This window comes from Scyliorhinus canicula, chromosome 24 (genome assembly GCF_902713615.1).
Source record: "Scyliorhinus canicula chromosome 24, sScyCan1.1, whole genome shotgun sequence".
Lineage (NCBI taxonomy): Eukaryota > Metazoa > Chordata > Chondrichthyes > Carcharhiniformes > Scyliorhinidae > Scyliorhinus > Scyliorhinus canicula.
In genome coordinates this window covers 25475094-25494447 of record NC_052169.1, presented here as the reverse complement: position 1 = coordinate 25494447, position 19354 = coordinate 25475094, and the positions used below count along the sequence as shown (strand labels likewise).

General features: G+C 50.0%; 1 protein-coding gene across 1 annotated transcript in view; it reads right to left on the bottom strand.

Moving 5' to 3' along the window:
* The window catches only part of LOC119956733 (talin-2), a 369765-nt gene extending 350671 nt beyond the window's left edge, over positions 1–19094 (bottom strand). The window contains exon 1 of the mRNA XM_038784070.1: positions 18926–19094. The gene's annotated coding sequence lies outside the window, so the exon portion shown is untranslated. The remainder of the gene's footprint in view (positions 1–18925) is intronic.
* Between the last annotated feature and the right edge of the window lie 260 nt (positions 19095–19354).

Here is a 19354-nt window from a genome sequence, read left to right as displayed (position 1 = left end):
ACGTTCACTCCCCTGTCGACATGGCCGTAAGGAGCAACTGAAGGAATCAGCCAGGGCCAGGGCGAAAAATCTTAACATGCTTTTTTCAAGTCTTTTTCCCCAGAATACATCAGCATTTTCTGTCCCTTTCAGTTTTGATACAGCATTAGGTTTTAAACAGAGGTCCTTTGGAGATCTGCAAAGGGACTTTGAGGCTTTATGAACAACAATTACTCAAATTTGTTGATTTTCAATCTACTTTCCACAACGAACACACTGATCTCCTAAAAGTAGGAGGACTGCGGCCCTGTATACTAACCTAGCAGCCAGGAGTGAGCGGAATTATTCACAGGGGGTCCCGGGAGTGAGCGGAATTATTCACAGGGGGTCCCGGGAGTGGGAGGGATTATTCACAGGGGGTCCCGGTAGTGAGCGGAATTATTCACAGGGGGTCCCGGGAGTGTGGAGTCTGCACGTCCTCCCCCTGTGTGCGTGGGTTTCCTCCGGGTGCTCCGGTTTCCTCCCACAGTCCAAAGATGTGCGGGTTAGGTGGATTGGCCATGCTAAATTGCCCGTAGTGTCCTAATTAAAGTAAGGTTAAGGAGGGGGTTGTTGGGTTACGGGTATAGGGTGGGTACGTGGGTTTGAGTAGGGTGATCATGGCTCGGCACAACATTGAGGGCCGAAGGGCCTGTTCTGTGCTGTACTGTTCTATCTATGTTCTATTCACAGGGAGTCCCCGGAGTGAGCGGAATTATTCACAGGGGGTCCCAGGAGTGAGCGGAATTATTCACAGGGAGTCCCGGGAGTGAGCGGAATTATTCACAGGGGGTCCCGGGAGTGGGAGGGATGATTCACAGGGAGTCCCGTGAGTGGGAGGGATTATTCACAGGGAGTCCCGGGAGTGGGAGGGATTATTCACAGGGGGCCCCGGGAGTGGGAGGGATTATTCACAGGGGGTCCCGGGAGTGGGAGGGATTATTCACAGGGGGTCCCGGGAGTGGGAGGGATTATTCACAGGGGGTCCCGGGAGTGGGAGAGATTATTCACAGGGGGTCCCGGGAGTGGGAGGGATTATTCACAGGGGGTCCCGGGAGTGAGCGGAATTATTCACAGGGGGTCCCGGGAGTGGGAGGGATTATTCACAGGGGGTCCCGGGAGTGAGCGGAATTATTCACAGGGGGTCCCGGGAGTGGGAGGGATTATTCACAGGGAGTCCCGGGAGTGGGAGGGATTATTCACAGGGGGTCCCGGGAGTGGGAGGGATTATTCACAGGGAGTCCCGGGAGTGGGAGGGATTATTCACAGGGGGTCCCGGGAGTGGGAGGGATTATTCACAGGGGGTCCCGGGAGTGGGAGGGATTAGGGTTAGGAGGTCCCGGGAACGAGAGGGATTATGCCCCAGAGATAAAACGTCCAATACACAGTTTGAGGTGGAGAATATTCCATCCTGAAGTGCGTGATATGAAAAAGGAAAAGGTTGTAGATAAATTTGAATGGGAAGTGGAAAAAGCAGGAATTCTCAGCAAAAGAGACTTGTAAACATTGGGGGCAGGGACAACAGGGAAGCCCTATCTTCACTGGGATACAGAAACACGAGGTGCGATCTTATTGAAACACAAGATTGAGAGGAGATTTGACAAGTCCAACAGAGAGCACGGGTGGAATTCTCCCAAAAATGGCACTGTGTCAGGCTCAGATTGAAAACCGCCATCTTTCTCCAGATTTTCTCTCCAGACCTTCTGACACTGTCAAAATCAAGTTTGGAGCCACCACTTCTAGCAGGGTCTAAAGGGCGCCCCGATCTCCAACAGAACGTGAAGCCCGCCCCCAACATCGGGGCTTCAGTGCTGCCCCCCACCCACACAAACAAACATCGCCGGTATTGGGCCTTCGGTGTCCCCACCCCCACATCGCCAGCATAGGGACATTGGTGCCCCTCCACTAACCACCCCCCCCCCCCCCCAAACAACATCACCAGCATTCCCATATAGTGGGATCTCTTTCCCCTGCCCCCCCCCCCCCCCCCAAAAAAGAATAGGGCTCCCTGGAGGCCCCATCCCCCGCACTGCCAACCTGGTGGCCACGTTCCTCGCCACGCAGTGGCTATACCCACCTCCGGGCCCCCGGGCGTGGTCACCATGACCGGATTCCATTTTTGGAGACCAGCTGTGACTCGTGCTAGGGTGACATCACCCTGGCCGAGGGTGAAGCTGCGCAACAAGGCGCTTAAGCATTTTTAAATGAAGTTAAATCGATGATAATCGGGATCATGCCCAGGGGAGGGCCCCGGAACCTCGCATCGAGCTCTCGCCGGCGCAAATCCCCATTTCTGGCCTCTTGCGAGAGTTGGCAGCCATTACAGGACTTGCGTCTGTGACGAACAGGCCCAAAAAACCACAGTCCATGTTTTTTCTCATGGGAGAATTGAGAACTAGGCAGCCTTCTCTTCAGGCAGCGAGGAGGAGAGTTTGGTTCTGACAGAGAGTCGCAAGTGTTTGAAATTCTCTCCCCCAGGGTGATATGGGCCAGGGTTTCGAGAACCCCAAAATGTATCATGGAGTTCACCTGACCCACAACTTTCACTAGATTGTGGTATGGGGAGCACACGGCCCATTCGACAGGTGTGGTACAGCAGAAATGGAGAAGTATTTTTTAAAGCAAAACTGTGTTTTTTCTACGAACTCAAGTTAACCTTTTTAAAACATAGTGAACATCTTAGCAACCATTAATTCAAATACAACCCCCAAATACTGTCCTTTTAACATCCATAAGATTGAAAAAAACCTTTTAACAGAAGCACATCAGGTTAAAGTCACTACTGCGAGCAGTTATTAGTTTTACATCACCAAAGGATCAATTTACAGTCTTTAGATTACAGAGAAAGAGACTCATACCCCTTCTGGCTGTGACTGCAGCTATCCAGCTCTGAAAACAAAACTAAAACACACCCTAAAACTAAAGTAAAAAGCTGACAGACAGCCCAGCTCCACCCACACTCTGACATCACTGATAAACACCCATTTCTTAAAGGTACTCTCACATGACAAGAGAGTGACAGGGAGGGGCACTGAATGTAGTCAAAGCTGAGTTCGACAGATTTTTGATCCACAAGGGAGTCATGGGTCATAGGGGCGGGGAAGGGCACGCAGGGTAATGCAGCTAAGGTCACAATCAGGAGGGCCATGGTCTTGTTGAATGACGGAACAGGCTCGAGGGACCGAATGGCCTACTCTGGCTTCTTATGATTTGGTGTTCTTAATACTGAGTGCAGCTATTACCGTTCAGCTCCTCTACCTTATGGTACAGATATAATAAATCTGATACTTAATGTGAAATGTTTTACATTCAGAAAGGAGTGGAGATAATTGAAACAATGTCCAGAGTTGGTGACGAGGGTGGGGCTTTGTTGCTAAGCTCTCAGCAGTTTCCAGAGCCCTGCTTGTAAACCAAGATTCATTCAGTTCCAAATGAACATCTGTTCCCCATTATAAAATTATCCCAGCAACCAGAAAGAACAGCATCTCCCAACAAGAGTTTCACAAGAGAAAAATAAAGTATTCTGTCTTCTTGAAGAGCAAACGACAACCCTCCCTCCCTTCACACACACACTCTCGGATAGATGAACGACATCTTGCCAAGTTCCTCGTTTCTAAAAACACTGCAGGTCAAATATGTGATGTCAAGGGCTCGCAGCGATCCGAGGGACTGCACACTGGGCTGTGTGAGAAAGCAGGAAACGCAGTCGGGGGGCAACACACGCGGCATTCTGTAGGGGCAGGAAGGTAGGTGGAGGAAAGGGAACGATTTAGATTGAAGGCATTGGCAAAGCAGGCGGAACCCCGTCCGTGTGAACAACCTGCTGGAAATAAGACCAAAAACTGCTGGAATAAAAATCGAGAACACTGCGCGCCGTCCGAGTCGGACAGCATCTGCTGAGAGGGTCCATGGTGTGGACAGGCAGCTTCTTAACCGGGGGGGGGGGGCTCTTTCACAGACCCACCACCCCCCCCCCCCCCCCCTGCGCTCTCCCCACTGACCCTGGCCGCGCCGTCTCCCCAGCATTTGCTGACCCTCTGTGAGGAGCAAAGATTGGGAAAAGTTGCCAAGAGAGCCAATGCGACCGCAGCATTATTCTGCAGGGTGCCATGAGTGAATACACATCCCAGCCTGGTAAAATCTGGGATGGCGTGTCTGTGAGTCACCGGCACAGTGGGCTGCTGGAACGATGGGCTGGCAGGCACTCAACAGAAATACTTTACACTTCCACAGTCACTCACCATGTCCACCGCATATCACACAACAGTAACAAATGGAGCATTCAATAGGGACTATCCAATCCCTGTCCTTCAGGATTTTTCAAATCTTCACTTTGCCCAGCTCCCCAAAGATTAATTTTTGCTGCTTAACCAATCAGGGGCAGCATGGTAGCACAGTGCTGCCTCACAGCGCCAGGGACCCGGGTTTGATTCCTGGCTTGGGTCACTGTCTGGACTTTGCCCCGTGTGTGCGGGCGTTTCCTCCGGTTCCCCCCGCATTCCAAAGATAGAACATAGAACAGTACAGCACAGAACAGGCCCTTCGGCCCTCGATGTTGTGCCGAGCAATGATCACCCTACTCAAACCCACGTATCCACCCTATACCCGTAACCCAACAACCCCCCCCTTAACCTTACTTTTATTAGGACACTACGGGCAATTATTTAGCATGGCCAATCCACCTAACCCCGCACATCTTTGGACTGTGGGAGGAAACCGGAGCACCCGGAGGAAACCCACGGACACACGGGGAGGACGTGCAGACTCCGCACAGACAGTGACCCAGCCGGGAATCGAACCTGGGACCCTGGAGCTGTGAAGCATTTATGCTAACCACCATGCTACCCCAGATGTGCAAATTAGGTAGATTGGCCACGATAAATTGCCCCTTATTTGCCCTTAGGTGGATTACAAGGATGGGACTGGGGTGTGGGCCGAGGTAGGGTGCTCTTTACGAGGGTCAGCACTGACGCGGCCTCCTTTTGTACTGTGGGTACTCTGGATACAAAAGTCTTCCGGTGGTTTCCACAGGAAGGAATACATGAAAAAGGTTAATCTATCACATCACAGGCTCTTTCCCCTGACGCTCCTCAAAGCCCACAGCCAGCCAATTTGCCCGAGGCAAGAGAGATTGGAATGAAAGAGAACGGAGGTTGCATGATTCAGAGTCTGTCAGCTCGAGCCAGATCAGGAACTATTGATCCGGAGCCCAGACTACATAGAAAAATCTTCCTTCTCGATTTCTGCCTCCCCACGGTCAGATCCCCGAGAGGACTTCGAAAAAGACGAGCAAGAATGAGGTTGATGCAGTGTTGGTGCAGTGTTCCCAGCTCAGGAGATGTGGCTGTGTCTGGGCAGCAGGCAGCAGAACAGAGATCAGAGACTCAAACTGTGAACAGAGTGTGAGCAACTGATTATAGTCATTTGACGTGTCAATCACCATCTCTGGATGCAAACTGACTGCCTGAGACGCAATCAAGTGAAACCTTTAGAAGGCAACACCAAATCAGGGCAGCACGGTAGCACTGTGGCTTCACAGCTCTAGGGTCCCAGATTCGATTCCCGGCTTGGGTCACTGTCTGTGTGGAGTCTGCACATTCTCCCTGTGTCTGCGTGGGTTTCCTCCGGGTGCTCCGGTTTCCTCCCACAGTCCAAAGATGTGCAGGTTAGGTGGATTGGCCATGATAAATTGCCCTTTGTGTCCAAAAAGGTTAAGTGGGGGTTACTGGGTTACGGGGATAGGGGAGATACGTGGGTTTAAGTCCGGTGCTCTTGGTAAGGGCCGGTGCAGACTCGATGGGCCAAATGGCCTCCTTCTGCACTGTAAATTCTATGATTCTATCAGAACAGTTAATTCACCATGTGACCACAGCGACCCCAACACAGAACGGAGCAGTTAGTACCCACTCTCAGTGCCAACCCCAAAGCAGTTAGTACCCACTCTCTCCGAATACTAACGCCAAAGCAGTTTGTACCCACTATCTTTGGAGAGAGAAACAAAGTTGCTGCCCTTCAGCGCAGTCTGCTCTCTCTTTGATCTCTCAAATGTGATCAGAGATGCTGAGAATTTGCAGCATATTCTCGGCTATTTCAGCAAAGGCAGTATTCTGCTTCTGGACTGGAATTTCCAGTGTCTTCCAGAACCTCAATGTCCCAAAGACTATTACAGCCAATGGAGTACTTTTGACATAGTTTTAATGTCGAGTTGAAGGAAACATGGCCTCCAATCCATGCACAGCAAGCTGCCACAAAGCAATGAGATAATGGCCAGATAGGTTCTCCTGATGTTGGTTGAGGAATACCCATCGGCCCGGACACCGAGGTAGAGTATCTCCTATTCAAAGTCATGCCGGGGATCTGTAATCGGGTAAACGGGGATCTTGGTTTAGTCTCCGACCTGAAAGGTGGCCGCTCCCTGCATTGGGGACGCTAGTAGCTGCAGTAGGGAGAACGATCCATTGACGTCGAGTTGCCGAACTCTTTGCTCCGCCATACAATAAGATCATGGCTTATCTGCCTCCAACCTCCTTCCAATCCCCGGTAACCTTTCACCCCCTAGTTTACCGAGAATCTATTTTCCTTTGCCTTGAAGACATTCGAAGATTCTGGCTTCAACATCTCTTAGAGGGGGGATTAAAAACCTCTCATCCTCTGCCCTAAATGGGCGACCTCATCTTATAACCCTGATCTTAGCAAGTTGCCTCTTACTCTTCTAAACACCGGCAGATACCAGTCTCGCCTGTCCAACCTTTCATAGAAACATAGGAAAGTGGCCATTCTGCCCATCGAGCCTGCTGCACCATTTATTATGATGGTGGCTGATAATCGATCTCAACACCATTTCCCCAGCACTTTCCCCGTTTCCCCTTGATTTTACTGTCTAGAAATCTATTTCAAAGAACAAAGAACAAAGAAAAGTACAGCACAGGAACAGGCCCTTCGGCCCACCAAGTCTGTGCCGACCAGGCTGCCCGTCTAAACTAAAATCTTCTACACTTCCTGGGTCCGTATCCCTCTATTCCCATCCTGTTCATGTATCTGTCAAGATGCCCCTTAAATGTCACTATCGTCCCTGCTTCCACCACCTCCTCCGGCAGCGAGTTCCAGGCACCCACTACCCTCTGTGTAAAAAACTTGCCTCGTACTTCTCCTCTAAACCTTGCCCCTCGCACCTTAAACCTATGCCCCCGAGTAATTGACCCCTCTACCCTGGGGAAAAGCCTCTGACTATCCACTCTGTCTAAGCCCCTCGTAATTTTGTAGACCTCTATCAGGTCGCCCCTCAACCTCCGTCGTTCCAGTGAGAACAAACCGAGTTTATTCAACCTCTAAGATAATGCCTTCTTAATATATTAACAATTTAGAATATCCAATTCTTTTTTTTCCCAATTAAGGGAATTAAGGGAACGCTAAATTGCGTGACCAATTTACTTAGTCTGTGCATCTTTGGGTTGTGGGGGTGAGACCCATGCAGACGCGAGGAGAATGTGCAAACTCCACACGGACAGTGACCCGGGGCAGGGATCGAACCCGGGTCCTCGGTGCCGTGAGTGCTAACTATTGCGACAACATAACGGGCTACAAAGCGAAGCCGAGCAGTATCTCTGGCAGCAGCGCACCCCTCCCCGATGAACTTAATGCATTCTATGCTCGGTTTGAGCAGGTAACCAACAATCCGCTGTCGAGTGCCCCAGCAGCCCATAATTCACCCATACCCACCATCACAGTTTCCGAAGTCAGATCGGCCTTCCTGAAAGTGAACCCACAGAAGGCGATGGGCCCGGACGGGATCCCTGGTCGTGCACTCAGAGCCTGCGCATACCAGCTGGCAGAGGTATTCACAGACATCTTTAACCTATCCCTACTCCACTCCGAGGTCCCCACCTGCTTCAAGAAGACCACCATCATACCGGTACCAAAGAAGAACTAGGCAATGTGCCTCAATGACTACCGCCCGGTGGCCCTGACGTCAGTTGTAATGAAGTGCTTCGAGAGGCTGATCATGAAGCGCATCACCTCCATACTCCCGGAACTCCTTGACCCACTTCAATTCGCATACCGTCGCAACCGGTCCACATCAGACGCCATTTCCCTGGCCCCACAATCATCCCTAGAGCATCTCGAAAACAAGGACCCCTACATCAGACTCCTATTTATTGACTACAGCTCCGCCTTCAACACCATAATCCCAGCCAAGCTCATATCAAAGCTCCAAAACCTAGGACTTGGCTCTCCACTCTGCAACTGGATCCTCGACTTTCTGACCAACAGACCACAGTCAGTAAGAATGAACACCAACTCCTCCACAATAGTCCTCAATACCGGTGCCCCCGCAAGGCTGCGTACTTAGCCCCGTACTCTACTCCCTGTACACACACGACTGCGTGGCAAAACTTGGTTCCAACTATATCTACAAGTTTGCTGATGAGACGACCGTAGTGGGCCGGATCTCGAATAACGACGAGTCCGAATACAGGAGGGAGATAGAGAACCTAGTGGAGTGGTGTAATGACAACAATCTCTCCCTCAATGCCAGCAAAACTAAAGAGCTGGTCATCGACTTCAGGAAGCAAAGTACTGTACACACCCCTGTCAGCATCAACGGAGCCGAGGTGGAGATGGTTAGCAGTTTCAAATTCCTAGGGGTGCACATCACCAAAAATCTATCCTGGTCCACTCACGTCGACGCTATCACCAAGAAAGCACAACAGTGCCTATACTTCCTCAGGAAACTAAGGCAATTCGGCATGTCCACATTAACCCTTACCAACTTTTACAGATGCACTATAGAGAGCATCCTATCGGGCTGCATCACAGCCTGGTATGGCAACTGCTCGGCCCAGGACCGCAAGGAACTTCAGAGAGTCGTGAATACCGCCCAGTCCATCACACGAACCTGCCTCCCATCCATTGATTCCATCTACACCTCCCGCTGCCGGGGGAAAGCGGGCAGCATAATCAAGGATCCCTCCCACCCGGCTTACTCACTTTTCCAACTTCTTCCATCGGGCAGGAGATACAGAAGTCTGAGAACACGCACGAACAGACTCAAAAACAGCTTCTTCCCCGATGTTACCAGACTCCTAAATGACCCTCTTATGGACTGACTTCATTAACACTACACCCTTTATGCTTCATCCGATGCCAATGCTTATGTAGTTACATTGGATATCTTGTGTTGCCCTATTATGTATTCTCATGTATTTTCTTGAATTTTGTTTAATTCCCTTTACTTCCATGTACTGAATGATCTGTTGAGCTGCTTGCAGAAAAATACTTTTCACTGTACCTTGGTACACGTGACAATAAACAAATCCAATCCAATCCAATCCAACAGTGCCGCCAGCTCAAGACAATTTAAAGGGGCCGTTCACTTAAACAAAATCACCCACCAACTTCGACAAAAGAAAAATCAGAAGGTACATTGGTTGCTGGGCTGGAGAAAATGACAGCGAGAGGGAGTGATTAAGCCATCAAGGGTTTGGCACTTAGCTATGCAAATTTTTACTCAGTCAGAGTAGATGAGTTAACGCAAGGATTTCCAATAAACGGGACATGGTGTGAATCAGGATAAATTTGGGATATTCCATGGGGATTAGGATATTCTAAATCTGAATCAGGGGCTCCATCCATGTTCAATGTGAGGCAGATGGCATAGTTTGCCCGTCGCAATGTACTTTGCTGCACTGCTACTTCAAGTGCTGCCTCACACAACACATTCTGGCCAGAATGGAATGTTTATGATGGGAGTCTAGCCTGCCCTATGGAGAACCGGTGGAAGCATTAAGCACTCCTCAGGCATTAATTGGCCATTTAAGGGCCTTAATTAGTATCCGGGCCATCTCACCCTGGGCTTAGGGCAGCATGGTAGCACAGTGGTTAGCACTGTGGCTTCACAGCGCCAGGTTCGATTCCCGGCTGGGTCACTGTGCGGAGTCACCCGTTTCCTCCCATTAATCCCGAAAGACGTGCTGTCTGAATTCCCCCTCTGTGCACCCAAACAGGCGCCTAGGGGCTTTTCACAGTAACTTCATTGCAGTGTTAATGTAAGTCTACTTGCGACAATAAAGATTATTAAATCGGCAGAATAATCCCATCTCCCGATTAAATGGTGCACTGGGAGGGTGATTAAATGCCACCCTCTTTCTCACAGGGCTTGAGATGTTTACCATGGGTGGAACTACAACTTGGATTTATTCTGACAATTTGTATCGCACACCTTTTAACGACTTCATATGCACAATGGCCGTTCACAAGAGTACTATCAAATAATTTGATACCAGGTCACAATGAGCTCTTCGGGCAGAGAATTGCCAAATTTCTCAGGGCTGGACCACCAATGGCGAAGTGATTCAAATCAGAAATGCTCGAGGGCAGAACACACATATCTCAAAGAGTTGTGAGGCTGGAAGAGACGACAGAGATAGTGAATAAGGGAGGTCATAGAATAGATTTATAAAGAACGAGAACTTTAACATAAAGGAGTGGTTCAACTGGGAGCCAATGTTGGTCAGAGAGCAGAGCGGTGAAAGGCAGACGGACTTCGTGCGAGCTTGGAGGTGGGCCCAATTTCAGATGACCTCAAGATTGCATAGGGAGGCCAGTCAGGAGCACTGTTGTAAAATGTCCCAGGGCAGGAACATCATCAAATCAAACTGGACACAGAAATCCGGAAATTGCCATCTCACAATAGCTGCTGCCTCGGGCGACTGTCTGTGTGGGGTTTGCACGTTCCCCCCGTGTCTGCGTGGGTTTCCTCCGGGTGCTCCAGTTTCCTCCCACAGTCCAAAGATGTGCAGATTAGGTGGATTGGCCAAGCAATAATGCCCCTCAGTGTCCAAATAGTTAGGTGGGGTTACTGTGTTACGGGAATGGGGTGGAGGCGTGGACGTAGGGTGCTCTTTCCAAGGGCCAGCGCAGATTCAAAGGCCTCCTCATGCACTGTAAATTCTGTGATTTATGATCTAGATACTTTCAACATTTCTAAACCAATGCTGCCCCTTAATAAAAAGTTGCATTTACGTAGTACCTCTGGACAACGAAGTCTTTCTGCAGTGTAGTCACCGCTGTTGGTAGGAAACACACGCACCAACTCGTGCCCAGCAAGCTCCCACCAACAGAAACACAAAAATGATCAGTTCGTCAATTTGTCAATTGAGCAATAACGATAGCCCAGTCCATTTTCCTTCTGCATTAACCACCACAAAAATTAAGTAAACCGGTCACAACTTCCACCTGCTGTTGCCGAAATGTTATGATCCAAAATTTGAGTCCTGCTTTTACTTTTGTTTTTCCACACGGATGGAGTTCAAAAATTAGCCATGCAGTGTATCTGGACATTCAAATATTTGGGGAACAGTTGAACAGGGGGTTTGGTTCTGACGCACTTACCAATGACAGGCCAGGACACCACCGAGAATGCCCCACTCGTCTGCATAAAGCCACAGCTCCTAGATGGACCCGACAGGGCAGACGGGAGACACAGTTTCATTGAAAGACTGCATCTCCAGAACTGGAGCACTCCTTCAGCACCCAGTCCAGACAGTTCTGTGTTTAAACCCCTGACGTGAGGGAAGGAGAGGAGAAACAACGCCTTTGAGATACTGTAGATTGCAAAGCAATCATTGGGTTGGGGGGGGGAGGAGGAGGAGGAGGAGGAGAGAAGAGGGCATTCCAGCATGCCCTACAGCACAGTGAGCAGACGTGTGCTGCTTTTCCCACCTTTGTGGCTGCCTAGGAACATGCCACAGAGATCTGCGGACCATATGTAAACTTTAAACCTCATTCCCACGAATCGGAGGACATTTCAACTTGTTGGACAAGAACAGACCTTGATGTTAGGATCAACCCCCCACCACCCCCCCAGTGAAGACTTTTGCAAAGTGATGAATTTCAAACACGACAAACCAGCAAATCACAAAGATGAAGTACATTCCTGAGCAGAGAGTTCTGTGGGACCCATTGCATGAATGTTTGTGATAGTGGGCGACACGTTTTCTCTGGCACGACAGAGGTGCGTGGATCATCTGAAACCCATCGTCAGGAATGTTGTGGAACTGCCTCAGGGTGCTCGCCAGTCCCGGCAGCAGCAACAGGCGCAGACCAGTATAACCTGAAAGTTCAGTCCTGCTGCTTTGTCAGGGCAAGAACAATGTGAAAGAATTCTGCCCTGGATCATAGTTTCCTTCACAAAGCAGGTCGGACGATCATCGAACGAGGGATCACCGAACAAAGATATGTGACCCTTTGCACCTGTTCTGGCTCTTTAACAAAGTTATCCAGCTCGTCTAACTCCCCTGCCTTCCCTGTATCCCAACATATTTCATCTCCGTATTTGTTTCATGCCCTTTTGAAAGTTACAACTGAATCTGCGTCCACTGCCCTGTCAGGCCGCCCCTTCCTTAGCACTTGCAATATTGCAAGGGATCACCACTCTTTTCAGCGACTTCAGAGTACTGTATTATCATCCCCAAACCTGAAACTTGTGGAACTTTCATTAACCTTGTTACGATTTTCAGCATTCCAGGTAACATTTTAACCAGCCAATTCCACACACAGTAGATGTGCAGCCACTGTCCAAGAAAGCACAATTGAAGGATTCTGCAACCAAAAACTGTACCAACTGTGTTCTGCGATTGTATGGAGTGTATATTTTATCCGTTGCTGTTCTGACAAATTTTTGGAACAAAGTACAGGTTTTTTTTTTATTAATTTCTCATGGCTAATATGACATTGCTGGTCACACCTCCCAGTACCCAGTTGTGTGGGATGATTTGTAGGGGCTTGTTGCCCCCTTCCACTTGTTCCTGAGCTCAATGAAGAGTCGATGAGTGTTTGGGGGAGTCACAAACGCACAAATCATCAAAATGTCAGATAATGAACATTAAACATAGATGAACATAGAACATACAGTGCAGAAGGAGGCCATTAGGCCCACTGAGCCTGCACCGATCCATTAAAGCCGTCACTTCCACCCTATCCCCGTAACCCAATAACCGGAAGAAATTCACGCAGACACGGGGAGAACATGCAGACTCCGCACAGACAGTGGCCCAGCGGGGAATCGAACCTGGGACCCTGGTGCTGTGAAGCCACAGTGCTATCCACTTGTGCTACCGTGCTGCCCAAATAATCTTTCTGGAGAAACAGTCTCTTAGCGTTGCTGCCTTTGCTCATTTGAGTTGTCACATCTTACAATGGGACTGGCTGCACGCTAGTCAAATATCGATCCCCTAAGCAGAATTCTGCTTTGATAGTGGAACTTCACTAGCCACAAGGGAGACCCCACATGACCTCCTATCCCGTTCACCCCAATGCAAAAACCTCAACCCCCCCTCCCTCCCCTGAAGCAGCCTCCCAGTTTAGAACCACCCCGCAGCTGAGACACCCTGACCATGCATGAGCCGCAGTGCAGGTTGATAAGCACAAAACTGCACTCAAAGGGTTAAAATGACAGGTTCCTATTGTTTGGCAGATTTGAGGTGTGATTGAATATTGAAGGATTGGATGGGATAGATGGAGAGAAATGATTTCTTCCGGTGAAGAATGCCAGAACAGAGAAGCACAATGTTCAAATTCTGGTAAAGAATGAAGAGGAGTCATACGAACTCAGAATCACTGAATAGTTACGGTGCTGAAGGAGGCCATTCGGCCCATTGGGTCTGCACCAGCTCTCCAAACGAGCATCATGACTCAGTGCCAGTCCCCTGCCTTTTCCCCGTACCCCTGCACATTGGTTTCTATTCTAATAATCATCCAATAGCCTCGCGAATGCCTCGATTGAACATACCGCCACCACACTTCCAGGCCGTGCATTCCAGACCCCAACTCACCAAGCGATTGCTGGGTGAAAACGTTTCTTCTCACATCACATTTGCTTCATTTGCAAATCACTTGAAATCTGTGCCCCCCGCGTTCTCCATCCTTTTCCGAGGGGAACAGTTTCTCCCGATCTACTCTGTCCAGCCCCCTCATGATTTTGAACACCTCAATCAAATCTCCTCTCAGCCTTCTTCTCTCCAAGAACTATCCCAACCTCTCCAATATTAATAATTAATCATCTTTATTGTCACAAGTAGGCTTACATTAACACTGCAATGACGTCATTGTGAAAAGCCCCTAGTCGCCACATTCCGGCGCCTGTTCGGGTACACAGAGGGAGAATTCAGAACGTCCAAATTACCTAACAGCACATTTTTCGGGACTTGTGCAGACACTGGGGGAGCATGCAGACTCCGCACAGTCACCCAAGCCGGGGCTAAATTGCCCCTTAATTGGAAAAAATGAATTGTACTCTAAACTTATTTTTTAAAACTCTATTTCCGCTCTCCACAGGTGCTGCCAGACCTGCGGGAGCTTTTGCAGCGTTCTCTGTGCATTGTCTGAGATTTTTGGCAGCACGGTAGCATGGTGGTTAGCATAAATGCTTCACAGCTCCAGGGTCCCAGGTTCGATTCCCGGCTGGGCCACTGTCTGTGCGGAGTCTGCACATCCTCCCCGTGTGTGCGTGGGTTTCATCCGGGTGCTCCGGTTTCCTCCCACAGTCCAAAGATGTGCGGGTTAGTGGATTGGCCAGGCTAAATTGCCCTTAGTGTCCTAAAAAATAAGGTTAATGGGGGTTGTTGGGTTACTGGTATAGGTATACGTGGGCTTGAGTAGGGTGATCATTGCTCAGCACAACATCGAGGGCCGAAGGGCCTGTTCTGTGCTGTACTGTTCTAATTCTAATTTCAGCATCCACAGACTTTAGCCTTTCTGTTAAAATTTGGGTTGGGGCTGAACTCCTTCTCCCTCCCCCCCCCCCCCCCCCCCCCCCCCCCCACCTTGGATGCCAGAGGGAGAATCAAAATCCTCAAAGCAGGGGCGAGTGGATTGTGTTAGATATCAATGGGGCAGAAACAGGGAAATGGACTTAAGATCTAGATCAGCAGTGATATAAACAAGGCTGGCTGGCCCCAGTGGAATTGTGAAATGCTTGAACTGATACATGTCTAACTGGAGTTCCCCAGAGAAGGGGCATTTGCCCAGTGAAAGCTTCTATACTGGGACTGAAAGAGGAGCCTGCCTGCTCCTCCTGTGCAATCCCTTCCAGTTTAACAGCTGGATCCCAGTGGGAGGAGGGAGGGAGTGAAATGTTCAGCTCGCTTCCCCTCCCAGTGCTGGGGCACCGGCAGAAAATTGCCCATGGCTGGTATATGCCTTTTTCAGCTCCATCAACCCCCCGGCCACACACACACCAAGCAGCAAAATGAGCTGCAATTGATGTGCAATTCTCACCATCGCCTGGATTGAGCCCCCCCCCCAGCCACCCACCACTGGGTGGGATTTTAACACCGGGGAGGTTCTCAATCTTTAACCAGCAGAGATCAGGATGAGGGGGTTCTGCTGTTTTGAATATGGTGCTAGCAGCTCAATTTCAATTCACCCCCCCCCCCCCCCACACACACACACACACACACACACAGAGGTTATTACCCCTCCCCACTAAAATATTAACTTCAGTCTATTTTCCATGGAGGGGGCAGGAAGGAGTCTCCGTTATTTCCAGAGAAGATGCAGCGGGAAATATGGCGGCTGCAGAGCTGCTGAAATGTATCACATGGAGAGGGAAGCGAGAGATAAATCACATCGTGCTCTGCACAGAGAGAGAGAGGACCTACACTCACACACACAGCATACAGCTCTGTAAGATTCACACTCACACACACCATACAGCTGTAAGATTCACACTCACACACACCATACAGCTCTGTAAGATTCACACACACACACCATACAGCTGTAAGATTCACACTCACACACACCATACAGCTTTGTAAGATTCACACTCACACACACCATACAGCTGTAAGGTTCACACTCACACACACAGCTATAAGATTCACACACAAACACGCCATACAGCTGTGTAAGATTCACTCACACACACCATACAGCTCTAAGATTCACACTCACCATACAGCTTTGTAAGATTCACACTCACACACCACACAGCTCTGTAAGATTCACACTCACCATACAGCTTTGTAAGATTCACACACCATACAGCTTTGTAAGATTCACACACACACCATACAGCGGTAAGATTCACACACACACACACAGCTCTGTAAGATTCACACTCACCATACAGCTTTGTAAGATTCACACACACACACACACAGCTCTGTAAGATTCACACTCACGCACACATAGAACATAGAACATAGAACAGTACAGCACAGAACAGGCCCTTCGGCCCTCGATGTTGTGCCGAGCAATGATCACCCTACTTAAACTCACATACCCGTAACCCAACAATCCCCCCATTAACCTTACACTACGGGCAATTTAGCATGGCCAATCCACCTAACCTGCACATCTTTGGACTGTGGGAGGAAACCGGAGCACCCGGAGGAAACCCACGCACACACGGGGAGGACGTGCAGACTCCACACAGACAGTGACCCAGCCGGGAATCGAACCTGGGACCCTGGAGCTGTGAAGCATTGATGCTAACCACCATGCTACCGTGAGACACCATGCAGCTCTGTAAGATTCACACTCACACACACCATGCAGCTCTGTAAGATTCACACTCACACACCATACAGCTCTGTAAGATTCACACTCACACACCATACAGCTCTGCAAGATTCACACTCACACACACCATGCAGCTCTAAGATTCACACTCACACACACCATGCAGCTCTGTAAGATTCACACTCACACACCATACAGCTCTGTAAGATTCACACTCACACACCATACAGCTCTGTAAGATTCACACTCACACACACCATGCAGCTCTGTAAGATTCACACTCACACACACCATGCAGCTCTGTAAGATTCACACTCACACACCATACAGCTCTGTAAGATTCACACTCACACACCATACAGCTCTGTAAGATTCACACTCATACACCATACAGCTCTGTAAGATTCACACTCACTCACACACCATACAGCTCTGTAAGATTCACACTCACACACACCATACAGCCCTGTAAGATTCACACTCACACACCATACAGCTCTGTAAGATTCACACTCACTCACACACCATACAGCTCTGTAAGATTCACACTCACACACACCATACAGCCCTGTAAGATTCACACACACACACCATACAGCTCTGTAAGATTCACACTCACACACCATACAGCTCTGTAAGATTCACACTCACTCACACACCAAACAGCTCTGTAAGATTCACACACACCATACAGCTCTGTAAGATTCACACTCACACACACACCATACAGCTCTGTAAGATTCACACTCACACACCATACAGCTCTGTAAGATTCACACTCACTCACACACCAAACAGCTCTGTAAGATTCACACACACCATACAGCTCTGTAAGATTCACACACACACACACACCATACAGCTCTGTAAGATTCACACTCACACACACAGCATACAGCTCTGTAAGATTCACACTCACTCACACACCATACAGCTCTGTAAGATTCACATTCACTCACACAGCTCTCACTAAGATACAAACTCGCTCAAACACAGCTCTCTGTAAGATCCACTCACTGAGCACACAACTCAGTAAGATTCACACTCCACCCCCTCAGCTCTGTGTAAGGTTCAGACTCATCAGTCTCCAAAGGTTCACACACACAATACTTTGTAAGCGTTCACACTTACAGACAACACTCTGAAGGTTCAATGCGTTGCCTGACGCAGGAATTCAATGAAAAAATGCTCTCCTCAATGGAGCAAAGTGTTTCGGAGAGACTGGAGGTTAACATATATCTGAAGCACTGACTGGTAATGTGCTCGCTGTGAGAGAGAGAGAGCAGGCTGCACCAGTCTCCACTCTCCAACAGATCCATCTCCCCACAGTAAAACAGGCAAGAAACCCACCCCAATAACACCCCCCCCCCCCACACAAACCCACCCCAATAGCACCCCCCACACACAAACCCACCACAATAACACCCCCCTCAGAAACCCACCCCAATAACAGCCCCCCACACACAAACCCACCCCAATAACACCCCCCACACACAAACCCACCCCAATAACACCCCCCTCAGAAACCCACCCCAATAACAGCCCCCCACACACAAACCCACCCCAATAACAGCCCCCCACACACAAACCCACCCCAATAACACCCCCCACACACAAACCCACCCCAATAACACCCCCCCCACACACAAACCCACCCCAATAACACCCCCCCCACACACAAACCCACCCCAATAACACCCCCCCACACACAAACCCACCCCAATAACACCCCCCCACACACAAACCCACCCCAATAACACCCCCTACACACAAACCCACCCCAATAACAGCCCCCACACACAAACCCACCCCAATAACAGCCCCCACACACAAACCCACCCCAATAACACCCCCCCCACACACACAAACCCACCCCAATAACACCCCCCACACACAAACCCACCCCAATAACACCCCCCCACACACAAACCCACCCCAATAACACCCCCCCACACACAAACCCACCCCAATAACACCCCCCCCCCACACACAAACCCACCCCAATAACACCCCCCCCACACACAAACCCACCCCAATAACACCCCCCCACACACAAACCCACCCCAAGAACACCCCCCCACACACACAAACCCACCCCAATAACACCCCCCACACACACCCCCCCATCCCAATAACAGCCCCCCACACACACCCAACCCAATAACACCCCCCCCCCACACACACACACCCACCCCCCACACACACACACCCACCCACCCCAATAACACCCCCCCCCCCCACACAAACCCACCCCAATAACACTCCCCCCACACACACCCACCCCAATAACACCCCCCCCCCAAAGCCCACCCCAATAACAGCCCCCCCCCCCCCCACCCCAATAACAGCCCCCCCACACACACACACACAGAGACAGACTGACCTGGGGGTGAGGAGGCTGTGGCAGGCCGGGTTGTGCTGGTCTGTGAGGTGGGGCCGCTGGGCTGTGCCGGGCTGGGGTCTCGGGGCCGGGCCGCTGTCGGGTACATTCCCCCCGGGCCGGGAGCTCCTCACTCCGGCTCCGCGCACATTTCAGCCGCTGTGCGGCCGGAAAGGCGTCATCACCGCGGGACTGGGATGGTGCCGGTGAAAGGTCAGAATTCCCAAATCCCAATCCAGATTCCCAAATCCACAATACCAAATCCCGATTTCCTAATCCCGATCCAGATTCCCAAATCCACATTACCAAATCCCGATTTCCAAATCCCGATCCAGATTCCCAAATCCACAATCCAGATTCCCCAATCCAGATTCCCAAATACCTATCACCAATCCCAAATACCGATTCCCCAATCCCGATTCCCAATCCCAA